The following is a 15,478-nucleotide window of genomic DNA, read 5'->3' as shown; positions in this document are numbered from 1 at the left end:
AAAAAAAGTGCCCACACATAGAGAGTGAAACACAAAAAACGTGCAACGGGTGTACAGAGTCCTCCACTAGGGAAGGACCTTACCCTGATCCCCCGGGGCGTTATGCTCCAGACAGGGACTGAGGTACTCAGACAAAGGGTCCATCCGGCTGGAACCAGGCGGACCCCCACAACTGGAAGGACTGCCGAAGCAGACCAACCCAAGTACAGTGGGGCTCTCCCGAAGAGAGACCCCTCAAAGGAGAGGGCAAACCAAGCCAAAAGGCCTATGTCCACCCCCTCCCAAGACTTTCAGAGTAGGCCCGAGGACCCACACCCTACTCGCCACACAGTGACAAAACGTGTATACAAAGACAACCAAAAAAGACAAAAAGGTGACAAACAGGGGTAAAAGAAAGAGTGGGGAAGATAGTGAGATGGGAGAGTGAAAGTGGCCATTGTGCTATACAACGGCCGGCCCTCCGGCCAGGCATAAAAATTTCCCCTGGTCCTGGCCAAAAGGCCCGGCCCAAGAGGCAGGTGCGAAAAACGTGTGTTGTATCAAGTGCTTTCACACCGTGACTATACGGCACCCCTGAACTGCCACTTCAGGGGCACATTCACCACTGGCTTTTCGAAAAAGCCCCGACCCCCCAGCCCAGACCACAGCAGACCCCACCACAGACAGGAAGGATATGGAGATCAGGAAGCCGGAAAGAGCCCTTTACCATCAGGCTCTGCCGTAGCTCCCATCACTCCTCCTAATTACATTCGGGAAGTACTTGCCACTCCCTCCCCCCCTTGCAAGGCAGGAGTAAGCGTTCTCTCCCAAATAACTGTCTGGAGCTAGATCCGCCCCAATCCAGGCCAGAAGGCCAGGGTCCCGACCCTCTGGTTCAGACCCCGTGGTTCTCCATCCCCATCAGAAGGCTTCCCTTTCGGCTACAAACCGCTCCAGGTCACCTTCACTCCAGCAGGTTTTGCATAGCAACCGCAATCCCATCTCTATTTCGCCATAGATCAGGGACGGAAGCAAGCGCCACCTCCTGGAAACTGATAAGAATAGATACTACACTTGATCTTCGCCAAAAGGCCGAGAAGCAATTAGCAATAATCACGCCTCAGTTGAACCTCATTGGCTATGATACTGCCACTGCGCAAAGCTATATGTCGACTCCTAGACAAATTCAGGGTGGCCTCGGGTCTCATGGTCATTTACAATAAATCCCAAGCACTTAACATTAATATCCTAGGTTCTCTGCTCACCAGACTTAGGGAGAGCTTTTGGTTCACATGGAATGACTCAGCTATTACTTATTTGGGGATCAAGCTAACCCCCAGGGTTGAACTTCTCCACCAAGCAAACTACCCCGAACTATTCAAAAAACTGGAAGACGACCTGTCCCAGTGGTCCGGGATCTCCCTATCCTGGTTGGGTAGAATTAATACAATTAAAATGACCCTACTCCCTTGCATCTTATATTACTTTAGCGCTCTCCCAATCCCTATAGACAAGGCCCACCTAAAACAGTTTCAAGCCTCATTCAATATATCTGGGGCAAAGGGGGACACAGACTCTCAAAAGCAGTCCTTTACAGGACAAGAGAAGAGGGGAGATTAGGCCTACCAAATCTGTTATGGTACTTCCAAGCAGCTCAACTGTCTCAGATATCGATGTTCCACTCACGGTGGGAACAACAACTGGATACATATCGAGAGTCAGGCGGTCCCATTACACACTTTGGATTGTCTCATTTGGAGCCCCAGGAAATTGAGACCCCAATTCTATCCCAGACACTTTCACACTCATTTGCCCTTTGGGATGGCCTAAAGAGTAACAACCAACTGACTTCCCCCACAGAACCACTACATCACTTTTTCCAAAACCCAGCATTCCCCCAGGCCTAAACATAAAAGCCTTCAAGTGGTGGCTAGACAAAGGGCTATATAGAATAGGAAACTTTCTTAGGCCCTTGGGCCCACTTTCCAAAGCATTCTACATTAGTAATCTAGATATACCACCATCCAAATTCTTTAGATTTTCTCAGATCTCAAACTTCCTGCAAAACACTACCCAACAGACCTCAAATAACTGCATATGAACAGTGGTGTGGTCAGGCAAATGAGCAGAGGGGGGAATCTTGGTGATTTGCTGTCATCCGCACGCTCCAAGTCACCCTACATGCTGGCCTGGGAGGAGAACCTATCCCATCACTGGAAATTAGAAACTTGGCACAGGAATTTTTCTCAATCATATCAGGGCATCCTCAACTCCAGCCTCATAGAAGCAAGTATAAAAGTGATATCTAGATGGCACCAAGTCCTATCGAAGCTGGCCAAAATATTCCCATTATCATCCCACCTCTGTTTTCGGGAATGTGACCTCAGAGGTGATATGTACCATGTGTGGTGGGGTTGCCCCAGACTACGAAATGTCTGGTACAAAATTTTCTCATGGATTCGCTAGATCACCACAATCCCCATCCAAACATACCCCCTAATTGCTCTTCTCAACTTTCCAATGCGGGAGGCCTCCAAGAGTACACAACGCCTAATTTTCTTTATCATACTGGGAGCCAAACTTACACTAGCCAAAGCTTGGGAAAAACGTCTGTCTCAACTAGCGAAAAGAAATATTGCTTGGATTATGAACCAAGAGAAGATGGCAAGTATACTCATGGACTGCACCGAAAAATTCAAACAGACTTGGGACCCCTGGGCAGTTTTTGTAGGAGTCACCCTGTAGCCATGACCTCGAGATAATCTAGCTTACGCACACTCTCCCCCAGTCGACACCCACTTTTCTCTGTACCCCTTTCACCTCCTTTATTCTTTCCTTCTTTCATCCCCTACTTTCGGTTAATGGGCTTTGGCCTTTTCCTAAACGGGCCTAGCCAAAGCCAGGTTTTAGTCTCGTCCTAGAACCAGTTACGATTCATTCCTTTCCATAAACAAGTTACCTGGTGACTGGAAATCTATATATATGTATCCCTATCTTCACTCAGTGTTCCCATAGTAGTTACTCATGCACAGGGCATGACATCCCACTTTTGCCCTATTTCTTATTGTTCTGTTAAGTCCCTATATGTTCTGGGCCTAGTTCTAAGTCACTACAAGGTTGAGCAACACATAGCTAATCATGGGGTAGGGGAGTGGGGAGCTCTGACCACAGTATGATCAGTATTGGTCCCTCCCCCCTTTAACCACTTCAATACAGGGCACTTATACACCTTTCTGCCCAGACCAATTTTCAGCTTCCAGTGCTGACGCACTTTGAATGACAATTGCGCGGTCATACAACACTGTACCCAAATTACATTTTTTATCATTTTGTTCCCACAAATAGAGCTTTCTTTTGGTGGTATTTGATCACCTCTGGGATTTTTATTTTCTGCTGAACAAATAAAAAAAAGACTGAAAATGTTGAAAAAAAATGTTTTTTTTGTTTCTTTTACAAAACTTTGTAAATAAGTACGTTTTCTCCTTCACTGATGGGCACTGATGGGGCTGCACTGAGAGGATATAGTAAGACAATCCTAAAAAAGGCTTTTTAAAAGGCCTTTGACAAAGACAGAAGGGATCTACTGTTTGGTGGAGAAAGACTAGGGGGAAAACAAATAGACACTGTACGGGTGATAACAACATACTTGAGTAACCATGAATGTATCCGACAAGCTATCTGTAAACACTGGCATCTGTTGACGGGTGACCGCATCCTTAGTAAGTATGTTGGGAGATCTCCACAAATTACAAGAAATGTCGGTCCCTTAAGGACAAGCTAGTTCATAGCCACTTTGAGACGAATATGGGTACCCTTGAAGAGAGACAGGGGATGCATAGATGTAATAAATGTGCATAGTGTGATTGGGTACTTGAGGGTTCTTCATATACTCTGCCAAATGGAGAAATCCACCACATGAAATGTTATGCAGGCTGCCAAACTAAGGGGGTTATATATATAGTATTTTGCAAATGTGGTTCATTTTATATTGGCAAGACCTTCAGAAATTTCTGGAGGAGAATGTATGACCACATATACTACATTAGGAAAAATCTACTATATATATGCCACTTGGCCGGCATGTAGCATTGAAGCACAAAAATGACACCTCAATGGTTTGCTTCACTGTTCTTGAAAAGATCAGGGAAGACCCACGGGGTGGAAATATTGACCAAAAATTGCTTCAGCGTGAAGTTAAATGGATTTTTAAGTTAAATGCGACACATGCACCAGGCCTAAATGACTCCCTGAGTTTTAGACCGTTTCTGTAATGAGAATATGAATAATGGAAGGCATAGTGTGATTCCTTACTCCTGTATTCCTCTCTATTATAGGTGCCTCCCTAGGTCCGTTTGTTGGTGTGCTAAACCTTAGATGATATGTGTATAGAGACCGTAATTGGAATGTATATATTATGTAATAAATTCTTCTCAAGGTATATGAATTAGGGTTGGAGGAAGTAAATGGTATTGAGGTATGGTTAGTGTCTCAACTACAATTGATGCCTTGATTAACTTTTTACTCAGATGGGGCTTCCTTCCTAGCCCCTTTTTGCTGGGATGGGATCAGGGTATGGGACCATGGTGGTGGAACTGAGGTGGAGGCATTGGGGGGATCTCTGCCACTCATTTCTGGTAATATGGTGAGGACATGCTCAAGTCTAACAGGGTTTTAGCATTTGGGTAAGCTTTGTTAGTGATGAGTGATTATGGGCTGTTCTTTAAATATACAGTGTTGTTTTTGAGCCTATTGTATGGGATAGTGATTATACCACTGATTCATGCATTTAGTTTTGGTTTCGTTTCTGCTGGGAGGGACGGCCAGTGTATGACGGTGTTTCTATGACTGGCGTAAATTCTACTTCCTGTTTCTGGTTTAAACGTAGCTGGATGGGACAGCTTATGTATGAAGGTGCCTTTGAATGGCACCAATCCTACTTCCTGTTTTTGGTTTTAACAACAGCTCCAGCTGATGTAGATGTTTGCAATCAGCTGGTATGCCGATTTTTTGGTACCAAAGTGTCTATTTAGTCAGTATTGGCGGCATGGCTTGGTTAGCTGTGCCTTCCTTCTGTGCCTGTATATTAATGGTAAGCCTGTTTCTGTGAGCTACTATCATTATAGTTTATGACGGTTAGAGCTTTTTTGTCTGAGACTTCTCATATTTGACTTATTGTACATCTGTCTTTCCCTTTAGCTGGAGAGTATTAGCAGAAGTGTTCTGTTGATGTCCAGTTGCACTAGCGGTATCACTCCCCTTGAATTAGATCGGCTCTGTTTGTGCTGAGCGTTCTGTTTTGGAGGATAGTAGTGGCCTCTATTGTTAACCTATGCAGATATAAAATTATCTTTTTCTATTTGCCCATTTCCCTCCCTCTTTTTATGAATAGGGGCACATTTTTAAGTACCTAACATTAGCCACTTATGCATTGTCTAGGTGATAAGAAGACACTATCTTCTTGGGCTTGAACCCTGTTAATTGATTTTACTGCAAGATGCCATGTAGCTGAGATCAGTAATAAGTTTTTACTTTTATTATTAACTTTTTGTATGTTACATGTATTTTTTGGACAGAGATAAAATTATCATGGTCAATGATATCAGTTATGGTTCTCACCTAGGGGCTACAATGAGTTAACATCCCCGCATCTGTTCAGCCATCTACCCTCCTCGTTTAATATAGGCACATCAATAGATCTATAGGTGGAGTTGGTGAAGTGATCTTATGTAAGTTTATATGCTAAAATAAAGTAAAGATTTTTTCTTTTCAGTACATTATCATTATTATTAGATTTTCTCTACATGAGATATGCCCACTCTAAACCTATTTGATACCTGACACAAAACTATCCTCAATACTGTTTGTTCTCTCCCAGGTTCTCATTATAGGGTTCAGGTTCTCTATCTGTTAACACTGTGATCAGCCGTGATTGGATGTGGCTAATCACGCAGTAAAGCGTCTCTGTCAGAGACTCTTTACCTAGATCGGTGCTGCGGTGTGTCAGACTGACACACCGCAACAGCGATCACGGCGATGCGCACCCCCGGGGGCGCGCAGCGGCTTGATATCCTGGCGACGTCATATGACGTCCAATCAGGATATTGAAACCACTTTGCTGTCGTCATTTTGCTATATGGTGGGCGACAAGTGGTTAAGGAGCTTAGTTGCTCAGCATCAGCAACATGTAAGTTTACTGATTGCTCTGTACAATAGGATATGAATTATATTTGTAAATATATTGTGTACAACCCTTCTTAACTCGTAAGTTGTTTAAACTACCATGCTGGTCGCTGTAGGGCTATTGGCCCATTTTGTATCTTTGTTCATTGAATTGTCTTTTGAATAAAAACATTGAAACATAATTGGCCAAAGGTAGGGTGCCAGGGGGACTAAGTCCACGCCCCACACTATATAAAGTTGCTTGCAGAGTGGCCATGTTTAGTGTTGTTGGCGTGGACAGTTAGTGGCAGTGTATTTGATAGATATATATATATATATAGTCAGTCTAGTATATACAGTCAGGTCCATAAATATTGGGACATCAACACAATTCTAATCGTTTTGGCTCTATACGCCACCACAATGGATTTGAAATGAAACGAACAAGATGTGCTTTAACTGCAGACTTTCAGTTTTAATTTCAGGGTATTTACATCCAAATCAGACTGTATATGTGCCTCCCACTTTTTAAGGGACCAAAAGTAATGGGACAATTGGCTGCTCAGCTGTTCCATGGCCAGGTGTGTGTTATTTACTCATTATCCCATTTACAAGAAGCAGATAAAAGGTCCAGAGTTCATTTCATATGAGATATTTGCATTTGGAATCGGTTGCTGTCAACTCTCAATATGAGATCCAAAGAGCTGTCACTATCAGTGAAGCATGCCATCATTAGGCTGAAAAAAACAAAACAAACTCATCAGAGATATAGCAAAAACACTAGGTGTGGCCATATCAACTGTTTGGAACATCCTTAAAAAGAAAGAATACACTGGTGAGCTCAGCAACACCAAAAGACCCGGAAGACCATGGAAAACAACAGTGGTGGATGACTGAAGAATTCTTTCTCTGGTGAAGAAAACACCCTTCACAACAGTTGGCCAGATCAAGAACACTCTCCAGGAGGTAGGTGTATGTGTGTCAAAGTCAACAATCAAGAGAAGACTTCACCAGAGTGAGTTCAGAGGGTTCACCACAAGATGTAAACCATTGGTGAGCCTCAAAAACAGGAAGGCCAGAATAGAGTTTGCCAAACAACATCTAAAAAAGCCTTCACAGTTCTGGAACAACATCCTATGGACAGATGAGACCAAGATCAACTTGTACCGGAGTGATGGGAAGAGAAGAGTATGGAGAAGGAAAGGAACTGCTCATGATCTAAAGCATACCACCTCATCAGTAAAGCATGGTGGTGGTAGTGTCATGGGGTGGGCATGTATGGCTGCCAATGGAACTGGTTTTCTTGTATTTATTGATGATGTGACTGCTGACAAAAGCAGCAGGATGAATTCTGAAGTGTTTCAGGCAATATTAGCTGCTCATATTTAGCAAAATGCTTCAGAACTCATTGGACAGCGCTTCACAGTGCAGATGGACAACGACCCGAAGCATACCGCGAAAGCAACCAAAGAGTTTTTTAAGGGAAAGAACTGGAATGTTATGCAATGGCCAAGTCAATCACCTGACCTGAATCTGATTGAGCATGCATTTCACTTACTGAAGACGAAACTGAAGGGAAAATGCCCCAAGAGCAAGCAGGAACTGAAGACAGTTGCAGTAGAGGCCTGGCAGAGCATCACCAGGGATGAAACCCAGCATCTGGTGATGTCTATGCGTTCCAGACTTCAGGCTGTAATTGACTGCAAAGAATTTGCATCCAAATATTAAAAAGTGAAAGTTTGATGGATGATTGTTAATCTGTCCCATTACTTTTGGTCCCTTAAAAAGTGGGAGGCACATATACAAACTGTTGTAATTCCTACACCGTTCACCTGATTTGGGTGTAAATACCCTCAAATTAAAGCTGAAAGTCTGCATTTAAAGCACATCTTGTTCATTTCATTTCAAATCCATTGTGGTGGTGTATAGAGCCAAAAAGATTAGAATTGTGTCGATGTCCCAATATTTATGGACCTGACTGTATATATACTATCTCACAGAAGTGAGTACACCCCTCACATTTTTGTAAATATTGTATTCTATCTTTCCATGTGACAACACTGAAAAAAATACACTTTGCTACAATGTAAAGTAGTGAGTGTGCAGCTAAATTTGCTGTCTCCTCAAAATAACTCAACACACAGCCATTAATGTCTAAAGCACTCGCAACAAAAGTGAGTACACCCCTAAGTGAAAATGTCCAAATTGGGCCCAATTAGCCATTTTCCCTCCCTAGTGTCATGTGACTCGTTAGTGTTACAAGGTCTCAGGTGTGAATGGGGAGCAGGTGTGTTAAATTTGGTGTTATCGCTCTCACTCTCTCATACTGGTAACTGGAAGTCCAACATGGCACCTCATGGCAAAGAACTCTCTGAGGATCTGCAAAAAAAAGAATTGTTGCTCTACATAAAGATGGCCTAGGCTATAAGAAGATTGCCAAGACCCTGAAACTGAGCTGCAGCACAGTGGCCAAGACCATACAGTGGTTTAACAGGACAGGTTCCACTCAGAACAGGCCTCACCATGGTTGACAAAAGAAGTTGATCTTGCGTGCTCAGCGTCATATCTAGAGATTGTCTTTGGGAAATAGATGTATGAGTGCTGCCAGCATTGGTGCAGAGGTTGAAGGGGTGGGGGTCAGCCTGTCAGTGCTTAGACCATATGCCGCACACTGCATCAAATTGGTCTGCGTTGCTGTCATCCCAGAAGGAAGCCTCTTCTAAAGATGATGCACGAGAAAGCCTGCAAACAGTTTGCTGAAGACAAGCAGACTAAGGACATGGATTACTGGAACCATGTCTCATGGTCTTATGAGACCAAGATATACTTATTTGGTTCAGATGGTGTCAAGCATGTGTGGCAGCAACCAGGTGAGGAGTACAAAGACAAGTTTGTCTTGCCTACAGTCAAGCATGGTGCAGGGGCTACATGAGTGCTGCTGGCACTGGGGAGCTACAATTCATTGAGGGAACCATGAATGCCAACATGTACTGTGACATACCGAAGCAAAGCATGATCTCCTCCCTTCGGAGACTGGGCCACAGGGCAGTATTCCAACATGATAACAACCCCAAACATACCTCCAAGACGACCACTGCCCTGCTAAAGAAGCTGAGGGTAAAGGTGATGGACTGGCCAAGCATGTCTCCAGACATAAACCCTATTGAGCATCTGTGGGGCATCCTCAAACAGAAGGTGGATGAATGCAAGGTCTCTAACATCCACCAGCTCTGTGATGTCATCATGGAGGAGTGCAAGAGGACTCCAGTGGCAACTTGTGAAGCTCTGGTGAACTCCATGTCCAAGAGGTTTAAAGCAGTGCTGGAAAATAATGGTGGCCACACAAAATATTGACACTTTGGGCCCAATTTGGACATTTCCACTTAGGGATGTATTCACTTTTGTTACCAGCGGTTTAGAAATTAATGGTTGTTATACAAGCTGCATACTCACTACTTTACATTGTAGCAAAGTGTAATTTCTTCAGTGTTGTCACATGAAAAGATGTAATAAAATATTTACAAAAATGTGAGGGGTGTACTCACTTTTGTGAGATACTGTATGTTATCTGCTGCTGCTCCTGATCTCATGGAATCCTGGATTTTTTTGTGCTCCCTATTATATGTGCTCCTCAGTCCACCAATTTTGGCCTTCAAATAGTTGATGTCTGCCGTGGGATACACAGGCTTCCCCAATTCCAACAGTTTCTCCAGTGCTGCTTTCCTCTTTAGCTTGTTGGAGTAGTCACTGTTTTTGACTTGCCAGAGACATGGCAGCTCCCTGTACCTGTCTATGAAGTTTGGCAGGAAGTCCGGGTCAGTGAATTTATCCATTTTCTCTGCAGGACACAACACAAGACAAACCCTAATGTCAGGCTAAACTCTCCTAATCGTGTCCCAATATAGGCCTCAATCTCTAAGCAGTATAGGCCACTAACCACTAACCACCCAAGTTAAAATTGTACCTTCGTTTGCACGATCGGCTATTACGATACTCCGTTCTCCGCTCACAGATCATACATACGACGCGCGCCTGTTATGCTTTATATACTCTGCACATGCATGAAACTCCGCCCTGACCTTCTTATTCCCTGTCCCTTCTCTTTCGGAGCAGTGGGAGAGCACATGGTGGAGAGACAGCAGGTGCATGCAGAGAGCAACAACAAGGAGGACGAGAAAAGATATAAGGCCTCAAATATGTAGAGATTTGTAGAGATGGTGGAATGGTGGAGATGGTGGACATCTTGAAGAGGGCCGACTATGATGGGATGTGAGAAAGGCCAAGATCATGACTAAAATTGTGAGAAGTCTGCACAGGAATTTTGGGGTACGACGTTCCAAGGAGCAATTGAGATGCTGGTAAGACCTGAAATTGAGGGAGCACGATCAGTACAGAAGGATCAGGAAACTGCTTCTGAAAAGTAAGTATTTGTCGTGTGTTCCTATTATTATTAGTACTTTAGTGCTGGTCCGTATTAAACATCGTTCGTTCGACCACTAATAAAATATCTTTGACAGATGCAGGTTAACTACATTTGTTCATGCCTATTTGTATGAAAAGAAGTTTTGTACATTGTTATCTAGATGTGTCTGTAACTAGAATGAAATGCAAACTTCAGTGTAAGGAGAGAACACTCAGCAGCTGTTTACACATCTGGATGCAGGAGCACTAGTGTGGGACACCAGAACACCCTTTTTATGGTGTCCCATGCAGGTACTCCAGTGGATACTAGGGGTCTCTCCATGTGTGAAACTTTAACAAAACAGGTAAGTATTCCAGCTTTGGAAAGGGAAAAAATCATGTCTTCAGTTTGGAACTCTGCCAAAACAGACAATTGGACAGCACTTCGAAGCAATGTTTCATATTCATATTTCTTGCCTCAAATATCTGTGTGCTAAGTATACCTTTTTTGTGTTCACATAGGGGAGAAAATAATCGGGACATCTGTGGACACCACGAACCCGCTCCTGAAGAAGGGGAAATCCCCACACACCCTGAAGATGTGGTTTCCGAGGTTCAGGAAATTGGCAAAATAGTCTTCACAACAGATCAGTGTCTGAGACCACAGCTTCAGCTAATAGATGTATGCCTGCATATTTATAATAAATGGTGTGTATTTATTTTTTTTAGGTGATTTGGATGCTGTGTAAGAAGAAACTCACTTCAACAGTGCAAGTACACAGATCCTGATCAGCGAAATAATGGTGTGCAATCGTGAATTAGAGAAAGTCAAGGAAAGCATCAGTGATGTTGAAAAAAGACTCACCAACATCATTGATGTTTTAGCCAAAATCTAACCAAAAAAAAATATTCAATGTTGTCGTTATTTTTTAATATTTTATATAAATTTTAAAGTAATTTGAAAGCCAAATTTTGAAGATGCACACAGTATGTCAAAATGTGCTATCAGCCATCATGGAATATCAATGTACGTGTTTTGTGGGTGCAACCCCTTCCTCATATCTACTACCCCATCTGATGAAGGCACAATCAACACAGTTTTGACATACTAATGTCTCATATGGCCTTCGCTTTATCAAAGTTGAACTTTGTAAGTTCCTGAGTTGTGGATGTTTTATGGTTTTAAACATGCCTGTTTAGCCACAAAAAATGCTATATACTGTCACACATACATGGTATACACCAAAGATGTTGGTTTGTTAAAAAACCCTTTATAACGCACATGTGAATGTGCTTGGAGTAAAATGTTTTATACTGAATGTGTGGCTTCTTCTTTCAATGCTCAATACCAGTTTTTGGAGTAAGTTGCTGTAGTTACAGTGGCAATGGGGGTTATTTACTAAAGGCAAATCCACTTTGCACTCCAAGTGCACTTTCAGTGCACTTGGAGTGCAAAGTGAATTTGCCTTTAGTAAATAACCCCCACAGTGCTCTAAAATTTGCCCCAATCAGGCCATTTTAGAGACTGCAAGCAATTAATTCATGGAGTTGAAAAGGATGGTTATTTTTATCATTAATGCATTACATACATTACCAACAAAAACAATGTGTGTGTGTAGCAGACCCACAGCACAACATAATAGTTAACTGAAGAAGAGATTGTCACCTCATGTATCAAATAAATTACATTTGCACTATTGAAAAAAATGGCCAAAAAAAAAAGGCCATTAGAAAACATAGACAGCTAAAAGAAACAAGCAGTAAATCAAATGAAATATGAGTTCAGTTTTTAACAACAAATGTATTTAAAAGATGTTATACATTATCTGGCATATCAATGGCCGCCTACGTGCAAAGTACTCCAGATTGCTTTGCCATACTTCGCAGGCGTTTTGGGGGGGGCAAGCCAGGACGGCCAGCTTCAAGTGCCATCAGAGTTTGATTCGGTAAGTCAGCCTCAGTCGTAACTGAGGCCACATAGTTGGCTGCATTTTTGCGTAAAAAGTTGTGTAAAATGCAGCAGGAAAGAACAATATTATTTAGTTTATATTCAACCATATTGATTACAGTGAGGAATAGGTGGAACCGGCTGGCCATTTTGCCAAAGGCATTTTCAACCACTCTTCTGGCTCTGGCCAGCCGGTAATTAAAAACCCTCTGGTGTGGGGTGAGGGTGCTTCATCCGCTACGAAGGCTTATGGGAGTCCCACCACGTTGTCTTCTGGAGGTGGCAAGCCCAAGCTGCCATTCTGGAGCCAGCTGTAGAAACCCATCTGGGCGATGACTCTACCATCTGACATCCGCCCATTCTTCCCCACGTCCACATAGAGGAATTCATACGTCGCCGACACCACCACCAACAACACTATACTACTATACCCCTTATAATTATAATAGTATGACCCCCGAGTTGGGGGGTGGGACGATGTGTACGTGTTTCCCATCTATTGCCCCACTGCAGTTGGGAAAGTCCCACTGATGGGCAAACTGGGAAGCCACAGTCTGCCATTCCTGTGGGTTTGAAGGAAACTGTGGAGTCAAACCAAACCAAAAAAAAAATTTGTACTTTTGCACATAACATTGCAAGCAAAATAGACACAAACATTCTTGGCCAACATAAGTACAACATTTATTGAAATGAGTATTTAAAGTCAAAAGTATAAGGTCCACTTATCAGATTCATCACCCCCTCTGATGGCCCATTGTAAAAATTTTAGGGGGGGAGATGTTTTGGACAGGTAACCCTCTCCACTTCATTGAGAGCTGAATGCATACATAATGTGTGTTGCTTTGGCCAGCCCCTCCTTACTTACACTATTGGCAGCCCACTGGACAGGTAAGAAGTGTCATAATCCAAAAATATGAATACACACTGTACAAATTGAAGCACATTTTTACATTCTGCAATTACCTATCAAGATAATAGGAGAACAAAACTTTAAACAGTACCATTTGAAAGTATTCAGGCAGGCCCTTGCACTACATTCTTTGGTGAATTCATCCATAAATATGAACACAAAGAGGTAGGTATAGTGTGTGTGGGTTTGGCAAAGTCAGCAGATAGAATATTGGTATCGGTTGACTTAGCAGTTGGAGGGGAGGGAGGGTTCCAAATGAGTGTTAGCCCCCCCAAAAAAGCCTCTTGCACTCTGCATGAATTTAAGGACAACAATAACATTTGGACACATTTTAGGGGCTGTTTAGGGTAAGCACTACAATGGAGCTGACAAAATACATTGTTAAGTGACTAGGCTAGGTGTGTATGGACCCAGGATAGCATACTGGGGAGGTTAGTGAAGGCAAATATACATGATGGACAAAAAAGGAGCATTAAAAGCTTACAGCATGCATGAGGACAAAGAGGACATTCACAGCATATTACAATCATGGTAATTATGGAATGATGAAATCAATACATTACATTAGCAAACATTAAATACATAGAATACATAGAATACCTTAATACAGTACTTCTGCAGGACCTGTATGATGGCAGAACAGGTCTCTGGAATAATGATTCCCAGAGCCTGGGGGGAGATCCCAGGTGTGAACTTGATATCCTGGAGACTTTTCCCCGTCGCCAAGTACCGCAAGGTGGCGACGAGCCTCTGCTCAGGAGTGATGGCTTGCTACATGCAGGTGTCCTGCTTGGTAATATAAGGGGACAGCAAAGCCAACAAACGGTGAAAAACGGGGGCCGTCATCCAGAGATAATTCCTGAAATCATCAGGATTATTCTGCTGGATCTCCTACAGTAAAGGCATGTGACAGAATTGGTCACGCTGGAGCAACCAATTCTTGGTCCATGAACTCTTCCTCATCCTGTTTATGGACTGGACTTGGGTCAAAGCAAGAACTCCAACACAAAGCCCAACAATGGCACCAACATGGCTAGAAAATGGTCAGCTGGTCAGGACAAACTAACAGAACTCACTGAAAATCAGAAAGGACCTGAGAAGAATGATCTGAAAATCAGAAACGAGCGGACAAGAACGCACTGAAAAACAGAAGCGAACTATAAATAGAACACACTGAAAGAGAGGAACGAACTGACAACACGCACTGAAGAACAGATACGAACCCACAAGCACAAACTGAAAAGCAGAAACAAACTGAAAAGCACGAGGCTGAAAAGCGCAAATCGTCTCTCACCAAACTTCTACTAACACGAGATAAACATGAGATTAGCAGAAGGAGCCCAAAGGGTGGAGAACTGGCTATTGAACTTTCTTTTTATAGTCCCGTCCTATGTGTTGTATGTCACTGTGTACAACACATAGGACGGGCCAACATTTGTGTGACCGTGTGTATGCAAGACAAGTTTGAGCCTTCGGAAAAAAATCCACAGTTTTGTTGTTGGAAAATCCGATCGTGTGTACGTGGCATAACACTAATGAGTCACATGACACATGTGCATATAAGCCTTTAAAATGAGCACTTTTGATTTTTCACATTCAGGTCCCATAGACTTTAACGGTGTTCGCGTGTTGGAACAAATTTTTTGCCTGTTCGCTTGTTCTGCTGCAAACTGAACCAGGGGGTGTTCGGCTCATCCCTACTATTAATAATTTTTAAGGGGGGGTGTGGCTTGGAGCTCGGCAGGAATGGACACTGCCTAACTGAGCTCTGCATACCCATGGCACAAACAACCCCTTCCAGCCTCAAAAAAGGCAATGGGTAGGTCGAGACAAAGCACAGTCTGGCCCCCAACAACAACACTGCTCACATTTTACCCCCAGATCTCGCAGTATCCCAGAGTTATTTGAATTCCAACACCACAGGACACAGGGCCGCTCTACAGCCAAGATGTTGCTACTGGGACACGAGGCAGTACATAGTAAGGACTCCCTGTCAGCCTCCGAGGATGCGGTAAGGGATCCGGAGTGCACAGATCACCTACTGCAGCTGTCAGAGATGACCAAAATCGCTGCTGATATAA

General features: G+C 43.2%; 1 protein-coding gene and 1 pseudogene across 1 annotated transcript in view; one reads left to right on the top strand and one right to left on the bottom strand.

Moving 5' to 3' along the window:
- The window catches only part of ST18 (ST18 C2H2C-type zinc finger transcription factor), a 599,563-nt gene that overhangs the window by 136,961 nt on the left and 447,124 nt on the right, over positions 1-15,478 (top strand). The window lies entirely within an intron of this gene.
- Positions 1,079-1,143, bottom strand: LOC141146492 (U4 spliceosomal RNA; annotated as a pseudogene).

This window comes from Aquarana catesbeiana, linkage group LG05, assembly GCF_042186555.1.
Source record: "Aquarana catesbeiana isolate 2022-GZ linkage group LG05, ASM4218655v1, whole genome shotgun sequence".
Taxonomy (NCBI): domain Eukaryota; kingdom Metazoa; phylum Chordata; class Amphibia; order Anura; family Ranidae; genus Aquarana; species Aquarana catesbeiana.
This window is presented reverse-complemented; position numbering and strand designations above follow the sequence as displayed.